The sequence below is a fragment of the Myxine glutinosa genome, chromosome 5, assembly GCF_964187855.1.
Source record: "Myxine glutinosa chromosome 5, kmMyxGlut1.1, whole genome shotgun sequence".
In the NCBI taxonomy this organism is placed as follows: Eukaryota; Metazoa; Chordata; class Myxini; order Myxiniformes; family Myxinidae; genus Myxine; species Myxine glutinosa.
The window spans coordinates 33,795,668-33,811,702 of NC_136265.1; positions in this window are offsets into that span (position 1 = coordinate 33,795,668).

Here is a 16,035-nt window from a genome sequence, read left to right on the forward strand (position 1 = left end):
TCCCTTTGTCCACAAATACCAATTCTCGACCTGCCTTATAGCTTCGGCACCATAACGGTCGTACATATGATGTGTACAAGTACCTTTTTGTGGAATCTCTGGTTGTCCTTGTGTATTCTTGCAGGCTCCATTTCCCATTTTGCCTTTTATCAAAGTAGCATTGGATGTGTTGTAGTTTGTTCCTCTAAAGCTTCACTCGTACCTCCAGGAAGGATCTCTCCACCTGTTCAAACGGTGATTTCCAGAGAATCTCTCTCACCTGTGGCTTTTGCACAATCCAATCTCACAGATCAGTATTTGCAGATGAGCCAGAGGGTCAGTATGAAATGGGTGAATCCTCAGGTGTCCGCTCTGTTGAAGGGGAAATCACACAATGGTAACCGCACATATATATCTATATATAACTCACCACCTTCCTCAATTTTCCAAGGTTGTCTTCACATTGATAATATCTCACAAAGATATCAAAGCTTCTTTCTTGAGACCGCATTTTCATCAATCAAACAATCAATATATTCAATTCAATTTATTCAGTTCAATTTATTCAGTTAAATTTATTCAATTAAATTTATTCAGTTCAATTCAATTATTCAATTTCAATTAATTTATCAATATTCATCAATAAATCAAATTAATCATTTTGGATGACTCCTGCATAAGCCCTTTCCCCAATGATGTCAGGACAGGTCCATCTATTGACTGAGAACGAAGCTCATCGGTCGTCACCTCTGGTTCATACCTCATGTCAATTGACGAATCACTGTTCTGTCCTAGGGTCATATCTGACCTATTTTTTCCATTTTGCCCGGTCTTCACAAATTTTCTTTGCAACCACTAAAGGCAACTCATCCTTCATTCGTGAGACCGCCAAAATGGATGGCAGATATTAAAGTTCTTTGGGAAAAATATCTCATCATTTTTCTTTTAATAGTACCCAAATCTCTTGGCAATATAAATTTCGTAAAACTCCTGAAATAAGACTGTAAAATTCCTTCAATCATGCTAAATTTTGAAACTCCATCGCTTGTAACACCCAATTTATCCCATAGGGCTTGAAAGTTCTTTCCCAAGTTCATGCAATCATTCTGCATTTGAACCCTATGATATCATTCATAATAATCATCATGATTTTATAGTCATGGTCCTATCATAATCATCTATTTAAAATGAACATTTCCTTTATCACCACAGCTATGTGGTATAATCAACAATAGAATAAAACTGTACATAGCAACAGGCTACCTCATGGCCACTTAGTATACCTATTGACAATAAGTCATAACAATATCGAATAATCATTGAACAATTAAAAAATCGCTTCCACTGCTCCAGCCGCAGCATTCGTCATTTTGTCTGCTCATCCGCGTGACCAAAACGAAATAAAGGGAGCTCAACCATTACACAGCGCTTTTAATGGCGCATGCCATAGGAACTCAACGCAATTTCGACTCGGCCAGAAAAACGAGCAAATTTTGCAGGATGTTAACTGGAATTAGCCGTGAAAATATATACAAAATACACAAAAATACACACCCACAAAAATAAACAACAAAACCCAAACAAACCCAAGGTCGACCATCTTACACAGTAAATTACATCATTTCAGCATCGTATTGATTGCTGAAATATTCCAGGGTTTATACACACCTTAAAAGAGGTATGCATGGTGTTGCCCCCTCCCACGTTTATTCCAGGGTTTATACACACCTTAAAAGAGGTATGCGTGGTGTTGCCCCCTCCCACTTTTAATTACCTTCGCAAAAGCGGAAGGTTATGTTTTGATCGCTGTGTATTTATTTGTATGTCTGTGTGTGTGTGTGTATGTTATTCGCATAACTCAAAAAGTATTCAACCGAATTGCATGAAATTTGGTGGGATGATTGGTTATTATACGGGACACATTTGATTAGATTTTGGGAGCAATCGGGTCAAAGGTCAAGGTCAAGGTCACGAAAAGGTCAAAATCGTATTTTTACCAAGTACAGAACAGTAGCTGCGGCGAAGGTATGCGCTCTACCAAGTGCCCGTTCTAGTTACCTTCGCAAAAGCGGAAGGTTATGTTTTGATCGCTGTGTATTTATTTGTATGTCTGTGTGTGTGTATGTTAATCGCATAACTCAAAAAGTATTCAACCGAATTGCATGAAATTTGGTGGGATGATTGGTTATTATACGGGACACATTTGATTAGATTTTGGGAAACAGATTTGCTCAAATTCTGACTATTTTTAACTCGATCGTATTTCACTCAAAGTTATGAGCGACTGAAGAAGAAGATGTCCATCCAGGACGTCATCACTATAACGCGATCTCCCGCGATCATTTCAACCTCAAAAAAAATTATAATTGCAGATTTGACAATAGATGAGGCATATTAACAAACGAATGAAACAGATTTGCTCAAATTCTGACTATTTTTAACTCGATCGTATTTCACTCAAAGTTATGCGCGACTGAAGAAGAAGATGTCCATCCAGGACGTCATCACTATAACGCAATCTCCCGCGATCATTTCAACCTCAAAAATTTTATTTTGGCAACAAAAGTAGCTGCGGCGAAGGTATGCGCTCTACCGAGTGCCCGTTCTAGTTCCTCATTAAATTCCTCATTAAATTACTCATTAAATTACTCATTAAATTACTCATTAAATTACTCATTAAATTACTCATTAAATTACTCATTAAATTACTTATTAAATTACTCATTAAATTACTCATTAAATTACTCATTAAATTACTCATTAAATTACTCATTAAATTACTCATTAAATTAACTTACATAGTTTCAGCATTGTATTGATTGCTGAAATATTCCAGGGTTTATACACACCTTAAAAGAGGTATGCGTGGTGTTGCCCCCTCCCACGTTTATTCCAGGGTTTATACACACCTTAAAAGAGGTATGCGTGGTGTTGCCCCCTCCCACTTTTAATTAAATTACATCGTTTCAATTAAAAACATCGCTTCTACTGCTCCAGCCGCAGCATTCGTCACTTTGTCTGCTCATCCTCATGACCAAAACGAAATAAAGGGAGCTCAACCATTACACAGCGCTTTTAATGGCGCATGCCATAGGAACTCAACGCAATTTCGACTCGGCCAGAAAAACGAGCAAATTTTGCAGGATGTTAACTGGAATTAGCCGTGAAAATATATACAAAATACACAAAAATACACACCCACACAAATAAACAACATTTATTCCGTTCAACAGAACAAACATTTCCTATATCATGACATGCATGTCTTCAAAATTATATGACCAAGAGAAAAAGTAAAACTAATTAAAACTGCGGGCAGTGATGATCCGGGGACCATACCGCTCCATCGTGATTGGACGGGTGCATGCTAGAGTCGTTAACAACGACAGTCCAGATCCGATTGTTCAAAATTTCAACTCAATCGATCGAAAAATGAACGCAGGGATGCATTTTAAAGGTGCAGTGGCACTAACTGAGTTGCCACGAATATGGCCACGAAATTGCCAATATAGCCATCACAAAATATTTTCCTTAATCAATTGGCTCATAGCATAACCAATCTGCAAGTATTTCATCCGAAGATGTATCTCTGAGGAATTTTAATTAAATAAGTCATTTATAAATCAACGAGTTAATTTATTAAATGATTAATCAATAAATCAAAATTTTCCTTGACAGCCACATCACTTGGTCAGTGTCATGTCCAAATATCAGCTTCCTTACTCAAAAGGTGCCTGAGTTAATGTAATGTAATTACTGTAACTAGGGCATGCCCGTACTATATATATATCTAAAAGTATATCCCCCCCCTCTATTTACATGCAAAGGTTTGGTCCAAAGCGAACGGCTTGCGAGTACGGTGACAATCCCCCCCCTCTATTTACATGAAATGGTTTGGTCCAAAGCGAACGGCTTGCGAGTACGGTGACAATCCCCCCCCCCCCCTCTATTTACATGAAATGGTTTGGTCCAAAGCGAACGGCTTGCGAGTACGGTGACAATCCCCCCCCCCCCCCCCCTCTATTTACATGAAATGGTTTGCTCCAAAGCTAACGGCTTGCGGAGTTTGGTAAAGAAATCGCCATCGCGTGCACAAATGCGCAGGAAAGCGAATGAATCGCAAATTAGTTTTAATTAGTTTTAAAACATAGTTTAACGCCCGAGCGAGTTTAACGCAATCGCAAATCGCATCGCAAAGCGAAAGAATCGCAAATTAGTTTTAATTAGTTTTAAAACATAGTTTAACGCCAACATAGCGCCAACATAGTTTGCCGACGGGAAATAAATGAATACGCTCTCAAATGTGCCGTCCGAGGCAGAGTCTGTTCGCCACGTTCGGCACACGTGATAGCTCGCTGCTCTCTGATTGGTTGAATCGTTTTTTGGACATAGCTCGGTAACTACTTCTCCGATTAATATGAAACCTTGAAAAGGCACATCCTCGGGTCCCCAGCAATATACCTGGCAAGTTTAAAGTATATCGGACCCGTGGTTGTCGAGAAACAGCGGTCACAGACAAACATACAAACATACAAACATACAAACATACAAACATACAAACATACACACAGAGATTACTGGAATTATAGATAGATAAGATTACTGCAATTACTGTAATGATTACTGTAATTACTGTAATTACCGGAACTGTAATTACTGTAATTACCTCAGGTAATTACTGTAATGTAATTACTGTAATGTAATAAGAAATGTAATTAATTAAATAAGTACTTCATTAATCGCTAATAATTAAATAACTCGTGAATTCTTATCCGATTTACTTAACATTTGAGTGTCCCCAAAATTTACCCAGCATCGAAGAATTTATTTACTATCCATTCTCATCTGTGAACCAGTGACTTTGTTTGAACTCCAGAACTCAAAACTCACAATAGTTCAAACCAGCAAAATTTCCCTTACTATTTTCCCATATCATCTATGCCTTATACACATCCATACATACAGCCCAATTTATATTCTGATAAAATTCAAGTTTATATATATATAAAATCCGTGAGCAGAGTACTCTGGGAAGTCAGTGTAAGACCTCTCCAAAATTTGGCTAATTTTGTACTCCCACATTTTTTATGAAGCTCATATCCATAAATAGCTTTGATTCTCATATAAATTCTATCACAATGGAATCCCAAGATTACTTCCAATTTTTTACTATTAATGAATAGCTGCTCATAACTCAGCAAATCAAATCTTTATTCTCCATCTCCCTTGACAAAAGTGATAATTTTCATAATCAAATTATATTTCTATTTTTTATTTTACGAATTCTCTCGATATGCGATCCCATCCCCATGGAACTATCTATTTTTCAGACAAGGCACACTGTCGGTGTCAACAATCTTGTAAGATTGATACACAAAAACAAAAACACTGACACACAAAATACCCACACACACATGCATTATGTGTATTTGTTTGCGTTGGAACCCTTATTTACAGATCCGGATGGGTGTCAACTTTATTTCAATTTCTCAAAATTTGTCCTTCAATTTTATAAGCGCTAATACACAAATGGACCAAAAAGTTTATTCTTAGAAAACCCCTATGACGTCACATTGACATTACCCTTTCAGTTCCCACAATAATTTATCCAAATTTGACTACCCACCCATTTGTATGTCAGTCGACCACTGACCTATCAATCGTGTGGAACAATAGTCCGAAATTCCCACCTGATCATGATGTGACTCTTGTCACTTGGTTTGCCAAAAAAATTGCAAAGCAATTGTTCCAAACTTTGTAAATTTAAAATTTTGTGCCCAACATAAAAGATCCAATTTCGGCATTTGATCAATTAATTACCAATTTGCTTACAAGCAAAAGAAAAATGAATAATTCTTGCTCCGAAAACTTTTCAGACCCAAGAATCATCGACAGTTATTCATGTTTGTCCAGTAATCTAATTTGTTGAGGCCAATCGTCATTTGGGATTTGTCGCAATGAAGGCCTAATCATTGCCTGAGGTATCGGTCAGCACTGGTACCCTTGATCTTGGTTTACCCTATGAACTTGTCTTCCTTTTGGTATACGGACATCCTCTTTTCCAATGTCCCTTCCGTCCACACTTGAAACACCGGTTTCTGTCGTTGCCTGGTCTGTGCACCTGTGCACTTGTATTGCTGGGCTGCATCTCTACATCCCTGAGTTGCCACTGCAATCTCTCGTTATCTCCTGAAACACGAAAAAATTCTCTGTGCCGTCCTTTTTGGGGAGACAACTGGAAATCAGATGGGACAACTGTCACTTTCATTCCTAATTTCGAGGGCAGTTGTGCATTTGTCTCCTCCACTGTATCCTGTATCCTTTTTATTTTAAGTTCTAGATCCGTTATCCGTTCTTGCTGTTCCCGTTGTCTGGATTCACCATCCCAAAGATGGAATGCAAGCCAGTCTACCGTTAGATTCTGTCTCTTCCTGGCTTTCAATCTTTGTTCCAATCTTTCCAATCGACTTCGCTCAAATGTACCATCTCTTGGAAACTCCTCATCATGTCCCTTTGTCCACAAATACCAATTCTCGACCTGCCTTATAGCTTCGGCACCATAACGGTCGTACATATGATGTGTACAAGTACCTTTTTGTGGAATCTCTGGTTGTCCTTGTGTATTCTTGCAGGCTCCATTTCCCATTTTGCCTTTTATCAAAGTAGCATTGGATGTGTTGTAGTTTGTTCCTCTAAAGCTTCACTCGTACCTCCAGGAAGGATCTCTCCACCTGTTCAAACGGTGATTTCCAGAGAATCTCTCTCACCTGTGGCTTTTGCACAATCCAATCTCACAGATCAGTATTTGCAGATGAGCCAGAGGGTCAGTATGAAATGGGTGAATCCTCAGGTGTCCGCTCTGTTGAAGGGGAAATCACACAATGGTAACCGCACATATATATCTATATATAACTCACCACCTTCCTCAATTTTCCAAGGTTGTCTTCACATTGATAATATCTCACAAAGATATCAAAGCTTCTTTCTTGAGACCGCATTTTCATCAATCAAACAATCAATATATTCAATTCAATTTATTCAGTTCAATTTATTCAGTTAAATTTATTCAATTAAATTTATTCAGTTCAATTCAATTATTCAATTTCAATTAATTTATCAATATTCATCAATAAATCAAATTAATCATTTTGGATGACTCCTGCATAAGCCCTTTCCCCAATGATGTCAGGACAGGTCCATCTATTGACTGAGAACGAAGCTCATCGGTCGTCACCTCTGGTTCATACCTCATGTCAATTGACGAATCACTGTTCTGTCCTAGGGTCATATCTGACCTATTTTTTCCATTTTGCCCGGTCTTCACAAATTTTCTTTGCAACCACTAAAGGCAACTCATCCTTCATTCGTGAGACCGCCAAAATGGATGGCAGATATTAAAGTTCTTTGGGAAAAATATCTCATCATTTTTCTTTTAATAGTACCCAAATCTCTTGGCAATATAAATTTCGTAAAACTCCTGAAATAAGACTGTAAAATTCCTTCAATCATGCTAAATTTTGAAACTCCATCGCTTGTAACACCCAATTTATCCCATAGGGCTTGAAAGTTCTTTCCCAAGTTCATGCAATCATTCTGCATTTGAACCCTATGATATCATTCATAATAATCATCATGATTTTATAGTCATGGTCCTATCATAATCATCTATTTAAAATGAACATTTCCTTTATCACCACAGCTATGTGGTATAATCAACAATAGAATAAAACTGTACATAGCAACAGGCTACCTCATGGCCACTTAGTATACCTATTGACAATAAGTCATAACAATATCGAATAATCATTGAACAATTAAAAAATCGCTTCCACTGCTCCAGCCGCAGCATTCGTCATTTTGTCTGCTCATCCGCGTGACCAAAACGAAATAAAGGGAGCTCAACCATTACACAGCGCTTTTAATGGCGCATGCCATAGGAACTCAACGCAATTTCGACTCGGCCAGAAAAACGAGCAAATTTTGCAGGATGTTAACTGGAATTAGCCGTGAAAATATATACAAAATACACAAAAATACACACCCACAAAAATAAACAACAAAACCCAAACAAACCCAAGGTCGACCATCTTACACAGTAAATTACATCATTTCAGCATCGTATTGATTGCTGAAATATTCCAGGGTTTATACACACCTTAAAAGAGGTATGCATGGTGTTGCCCCCTCCCACGTTTATTCCAGGGTTTATACACACCTTAAAAGAGGTATGCGTGGTGTTGCCCCCTCCCACTTTTAATTACCTTCGCAAAAGCGGAAGGTTATGTTTTGATCGCTGTGTATTTATTTGTATGTCTGTGTGTGTGTGTGTATGTTATTCGCATAACTCAAAAAGTATTCAACCGAATTGCATGAAATTTGGTGGGATGATTGGTTATTATACGGGACACATTTGATTAGATTTTGGGAGCAATCGGGTCAAAGGTCAAGGTCAAGGTCACGAAAAGGTCAAAATCGTATTTTTACCAAGTACAGAACAGTAGCTGCGGCGAAGGTATGCGCTCTACCAAGTGCCCGTTCTAGTTCCTCATTAAATTCCTCATTAAATTACTCATTAAATTACTCATTAAATTACTCATTAAATTACTCATTAAATTACTCATTAAATTACTCATTAAATTACTTATTAAATTACTCATTAAATTACTCATTAAATTACTCATTAAATTACTCATTAAATTACTCATTAAATTACTCATTAAATTAACTTACATAGTTTCAGCATTGTATTGATTGCTGAAATATTCCAGGGTTTATACACACCTTAAAAGAGGTATGCGTGGTGTTGCCCCCTCCCACGTTTATTCCAGGGTTTATACACACCTTAAAAGAGGTATGCGTGGTGTTGCCCCCTCCCACTTTTAATTAAATTACATCGTTTCAATTAAAAACATCGCTTCTACTGCTCCAGCCGCAGCATTCGTCACTTTGTCTGCTCATCCTCATGACCAAAACGAAATAAAGGGAGCTCAACCATTACACAGCGCTTTTAATGGCGCATGCCATAGGAACTCAACGCAATTTCGACTCGGCCAGAAAAACGAGCAAATTTTGCAGGATGTTAACTGGAATTAGCCGTGAAAATATATACAAAATACACAAAAATACACACCCACACAAATAAACAACATTTATTCCGTTCAACAGAACAAACATTTCCTATATCATGACATGCATGTCTTCAAAATTATATGACCAAGAGAAAAAGTAAAACTAATTAAAACTGCGGGCAGTGATGATCCGGGGACCATACCGCTCCATCGTGATTGGACGGGTGCATGCTAGAGTCGTTAACAACGACAGTCCAGATCCGATTGTTCAAAATTTCAACTCAATCGATCGAAAAATGAACGCAGGGATGCATTTTAAAGGTGCAGTGGCACTAACTGAGTTGCCACGAATATGGCCACGAAATTGCCAATATAGCCATCACAAAATATTTTCCTTAATCAATTGGCTCATAGCATAACCAATCTGCAAGTATTTCATCCGAAGATGTATCTCTGAGGAATTTTAATTAAATAAGTCATTTATAAATCAACGAGTTAATTTATTAAATGATTAATCAATAAATCAAAATTTTCCTTGACAGCCACATCACTTGGTCAGTGTCATGTCCAAATATCAGCTTCCTTACTCAAAAGGTGCCTGAGTTAATGTAATGTAATTACTGTAACTAGGGCATGCCCGTACTATATATATATCTAAAAGTATATCCCCCCCCTCTATTTACATGCAAAGGTTTGGTCCAAAGCGAACGGCTTGCGAGTACGGTGACAATCCCCCCCCTCTATTTACATGAAATGGTTTGGTCCAAAGCGAACGGCTTGCGAGTACGGTGACAATCCCCCCCCCCCCTCTATTTACATGAAATGGTTTGGTCCAAAGCGAACGGCTTGCGAGTACGGTGACAATCCCCCCCCCCCCCCCCCCCTCTATTTACATGAAATGGTTTGCTCCAAAGCTAACGGCTTGCGGAGTTTGGTAAAGAAATCGCCATCGCGTGCACAAATGCGCAGGAAAGCGAATGAATCGCAAATTAGTTTTAATTAGTTTTAAAACATAGTTTAACGCCCGAGCGAGTTTAACGCAATCGCAAATCGCATCGCAAAGCGAAAGAATCGCAAATTAGTTTTAATTAGTTTTAAAACATAGTTTAACGCCAACATAGCGCCAACATAGTTTGCCGACGGGAAATAAATGAATACGCTCTCAAATGTGCCGTCCGAGGCAGAGTCTGTTCGCCACGTTCGGCACACGTGATAGCTCGCTGCTCTCTGATTGGTTGAATCGTTTTTTGGACATAGCTCGGTAACTACTTCTCCGATTAATATGAAACCTTGAAAAGGCACATCCTCGGGTCCCCAGCAATATACCTGGCAAGTTTAAAGTATATCGGACCCGTGGTTGTCGAGAAACAGCGGTCACAGACAAACATACAAACATACAAACATACAAACATACAAACATACAAACATACACACAGAGATTACTGGAATTATAGATAGATAAGATTACTGCAATTACTGTAATGATTACTGTAATTACTGTAATTACCGGAACTGTAATTACTGTAATTACCTCAGGTAATTACTGTAATGTAATTACTGTAATGTAATAAGAAATGTAATTAATTAAATAAGTACTTCATTAATCGCTAATAATTAAATAACTCGTGAATTCTTATCCGATTTACTTAACATTTGAGTGTCCCCAAAACGTTGGAGCAAAACGTTGCAACAACGAAAGTGAAACGTTGTAGCGACGTTGTGGAAACGTCAGCAAAACCCAACATTTGAATGTTCCCAAAACGTTGGAGCAAAACGTTGCAACAACGAAAGTGAAACGTTGTGGCGACGTTGTGGAAACGTTAGCAAAACCCAACATTTGAATGTTCCCAAAACGTTGGAGCAAAACGTTGCAACAACGAAAGTGAAACGTTGTGGCGACGTTGTGGAAACGTTAGCAAAACCCAACATTTGAATGTTCCCAAAACGTTGGAGCAAAACGTTGCAACAACGAAAGTGAAACGTTGTGGCGACGTTGTGGAAACGTTAGCAAAACCCAACATTTGAATGTTCCCAAAACGTTGGAGCAAAACGTTGCAACAACGAAAGTGAAACGTTGTGGCGACGTTGTGGAAACGTTAGCAAAACCCAACATTTGAATGTTCCCAAAACGTTCCCAAAAATGTTCTCTCTCTGTCTGTCTCTCTTTCTGTCTGTCTATGTCTCTCTCTGTCTGTCTCTCTCTGTCTGTCTCTCTCTCTCTCTGTCTCTCTCTGTCTATCTCTCTCTCTTTCTGTCTGTCTCTCTCTCTCTGTCTATGTCTCTCTCTGTCTGTCTCTCTCTCACTTTCTGTCTCTCTCTGTCTATCTCTCTCTGTCTGTCTGTCTGTCTCTCTCTATCTGTCTGAATATCATCTTTATCTCTGTCTGTCTCTATGTCTCTCTCTCTCTTTCTTTCTGTCCCTCTCTCTCTGTCTCTCTGTCTGTTTGTCTCTCTCTGTCTATCTCTCTCTGTCTGTCTCTCTCTCACTTTCTGTCTCTCTCTGTCTATCTCTCTCTGTCTGTCTCTCTCTCACTTTCTGTCTCTCTCTGTCTATCTCTCTCTGTCTGTCTGTCTCTCACTTTCTGTCTCTCTCTGTCTATCTCTCTCTGTCTGTCTGTCTGTCTCTCTCTATCTGTCTGAATATCATCTTTATCTCTGTCTGTCTCTATGTCTCTCTCTCTTTCTTTCTGTCTCTCTCTTTCTGTCTCTCTGTCTGTTTGTCTCTCTCTGTCTATCTCTCTCTGTCTGTCTCTCTCTCACTTTCTGTCTCTCTCTGTCTATCTCTCTCTGTCTGTCTGTCTGTCTCTCTCTATCTGTCTGAATATCATCTTTATCTCTGTCTGTCTCTATGTCTCTCTCTCTTTCTTTCTGTCTCTCTCTCTCTCTGTCTCTCTGTCTGTTTGTCTCTCTCTGTCTATCTCTCTGTCTGTCTCTCTCTCACTTTCTGTCTCTCTCTGTCTATCTCTCTCTGTCTGTCTCTCTCTCTCACTTTCTGTCTCTCTCTGTCTATCTCTCTCTGTCTGTCTCTCTCTCACTTTCTGTCTCTCTCTGTCTATCTCTCTCTGTCTGTCTCTCTCTCACTTTCTGTCTCTCTGTCTATCTCTCTCTGTCTGTCTGTCTGTCTCTCTCTATCTGTCTGAATATCATCTTTATCTCTGTCTGTCTCTATGTCTCTCTCTCTCTTTCTTTCTGTCTCTCTCTCTCTCTGTCTCTCTGTCTGTTTGTCTCTCTCTGTCTATCTCTCTCTCTCTGTCTCTCTCTCTATGTCTTTCTCTCTCCCTGTCTATCTCTTTCTCTCTGTATTAATTTGTTCAACACTGCAAGTTACATGCATTCTCAAATCCATGATCGTGCTGAAAATATCGTGTACGACATTGGGTGGTTTGCCATTGCCTTCCCCAAAGCGCTTAATTATTGTCTTTCATTTAACCGTGAAGCATGTCTGAAAAGCTTACTCATTTTTATTTTATTTAAATCCCCTAGCCGTTCCAAAATATAAGCACATTGCAATGGGGGAAAATATAAAAGTGCATTTTTCCCATCCAATTTGACTGAGAAAAAATATCTGTATATAATACTTTCTTTGTCCGCCGCCTTAATCGCACACCTAGAGCGGGCAGCTCAGGGGTACGTCTTCAAGTGCTAAACACATGTACCAGCCTTGTACATTCCACGAATCCTGCACCAAATTTTCTCATACTCACTCAAATTAGATCCATTGCACATATCTGTTCATGAAATTTCACAAAAGATCCCAAGTAATTAATATTGCAATGACCTCTAAACATTCCTAAATCATTCCACTTGTTCAAAGAACGTTCATTTCGCAAGAAAGAGCGGGGGCAAGAGACAGGTAGCCGAAATGGAAATGAGGGACAATGAGGGACAGTGAGGGAGTGTCGGTATGCAATTTTCATCCAATCGCCATCTTTCACAATAATTCTGGACCGGCATGAGATGGCGTTGTCTGTCATTAATTTATATGTTAATCAAACGAGTTTTAGAAATGGCGGGAAAACTGAAAAAAAATTATTTATTTATTTATTTAAAACGGGTGTACACGATTGTACACGTGTACGGACCTTACCGAACCCTACCGAACCGGCAAACAAATCGCCTCATGGTGCACTTCATGAGCCGATTTGCCTGCAGACCAGAGTAAGGCTCTTAACACCCAGCGTATAACGTACGCATCCTCGCAAGCACACGAATAATAGAATCATTTAAAACGTTCCATCCGTGACTTTTACCTATATCGCAGCAAGCCCCACACACACATCCTCCACCATGTTCAGAATTAAACACAGGTTCGTATTTCGTAATGGACCATCCCCAAGACGCCATGCTTACTTTGGCGACGTCCACTCGAAATCCCAGCGGTGCCTCCAGATTGTCGTGGAAGTGTAGTGAGACTCAAGACTCCAATGATGTCACAGGTTTACAAAAGATCACAACTTTATTAACTGGTTGTTCACTTCATTCCAATACCAAATAACTACCGTTTAACTCAATGGACCAGGTAACTCTATCCGCATAGTCCCTCTTTCGTGGCTGCAGCGCCGTACTCGTGGTATGCGTTCATTCCGTCGGGCAGGGCTTCTGAGGATGAGTGCTCCTGAGTCAAGGAGATGTTCACTCTTTTATGGGCACCGCAGTATTAATCCTTCCTCCGCTAATCCTAATCCGTTCTCCGCAAACGTTACTCGGTCGCCTCACTGGCACCAGCTCGCTCCCCTCCTGCTGCGAGTTCCATTTACGAAACAATAGGGGGGTGCTCCAGCCTGGGGCTGTGACCAGGTGGACAAGAGATTACCATGTTCGTGCACATTCCTGACATTCATTTACGAAATCGTCTATCTGCTTCGTTACCAGTCCCAATCAATGAGTTACCAGTCCCAATCAATGAGTTACATTTCCACACCCCCTTCATCAGTTGTTTTCCAGACAACCACGAAACGTCGTCAATAAGCAGTATCCCTTCCATATGCCAAGCTTACCCATTTTCGGGAGGATATCTCTGATGGTTTCGAAAATATTTTGGGTTAATTTCAGAGAAATTCATTGAATTTTACAGTAGGTACGTACGACAAAAGTACATTTTTTACATTTCCGCTGTATGATGCACGCGTAAGTAAGAGCTTTAAAACTGACCACAGGGCCACAGAACCATGGGAGGTCTGTGCCGAGCAAAGATTCCTAGGCTGAATTATATGTACTGACGGAGATACCACGCCGCAAAGTCGGCACAGGAGCTAAAAACCCTCCTTTTTGACTCTACATGACCTAGTTTGACGTGGTCGTTCACGGAAACTGACAGGGCCACAGAACCATGGGAGGTCTGTGCCTAGCATAAATTCCTAGGCTGAATTATATGTACTGACGGAGATACCACGCCGCAAAGTCGGCACAGGAGCTAAAAACCCTCCTTTTTGACTCTACATGACCTAGTTTGACGTGGTCGGTCACGGAAAGTGGCAGGATTTCAGAGTTAAACTTTTAACACAAAGTCAGACATGTTGTATACAATTTTAAAAATGCATAGAAATCGTAGTCCCACGAGTTCGGAACGAAACTCATTTTTTGGCACTATTTCAGGCCTCAGCTTGAGGCCTATAATGCCAGACCCACACTGCAATGCAAGCTTACAATGTTTACATGAGTGCATACATACATGGTATGACCGAACACTATATACTGCACCATGAAAGGGTTATTTCTGGCCCTTGACTGTTGAATTATGTTTGGTTCATACTTCGATGCATTGTCAGTGGTAAGGGATGCAAACCAAACGTTTGTTTGATGTAACCCGAGCGACCCGATAAAAACAAACATGCCGGTCGATCATTTTTTGATTTTAATCGGGGAAAAAAATGAAAATCTTCTGACCCGACAGCAATGTTTAAGTTCCACGCGGAACTATGCAAATGTACAAAATGCGAAAATGTGTTTGACGTGTCTGGCATGTTTCTGATGACAATGATATATGATCTGACAGAAAATTTGCATTTTCCCAAGAGCGTAAACACTCATGTAATATTATAATTTGTTTGAGGTTGCTCAAAAATAGTCATGAAAAGTTTATCATGTTTTTCTTTTCAAGTGTCTTTAAAATGTCAAGTTGGGAATTCGCAAAATCTGATAGTTGAAATGTTTTACGACACAACGTGACATTTCATGCTTTCAAGATTCATCTGATATTTTGTAGACAATGCCATCAAATTTAGCAACAACACAACAATGTGGTAGAGAGTCACAGTGGTCTATCATATTTGAATTGAACAACCACACCAATTTTATTAATATTTCAGTGAAGTGTGCAATTATATTGAATCAGTTTTTCAAAAATAAGTCAAAGGAGACATCTTTACCCTGCGCTCGCGAAGCGAAAAGCGGAGTTGAGCATTGAGTTACGTACGTGTGCCGTGTGCCGTACTTGTCTGCATTTTAAAAATTCATTTTCTCAGCAACCGTTGGTCCGATTGACACGAATTTTTACCATGGAAGCGCCTCCGCCTGCAGAATTTTTTTATTCAGAATTATGACGTCATGTCACGTGGTACGGACGCCATCTTGGAAAAACGTTACACCTCTATATCTCCCAAACCGCTCGATGGAAAAAATTGAAACATGTCTCATTGTCAAGTACTCACCATGGGGAATAAGATATGTTGATGATGTGATCGATGCCTTAATTATGACGTCATAATTCAACAAGTACAACGCTTGATCTGATCAGTATGAATAAAACAAAAATTCCAGAGCCAGGGGAGAGGGTATTGCATTTGAGTCCGTTTGTCTGTTTGTCCACACAGAATAAATATGATTTTCTCTGCAACCGTTGGTCCGATTGACAGGAAATTTTCACCATAGGTGCAACTCCACCTTTGAAATTTTTAAAATGATAATTATGACGCCATAGGTCACGTGGTTCGGCCGCCATCTTGGAAAAACCGAAAAACTTTGCACCTCTATGTCACCAAAAGTGCTG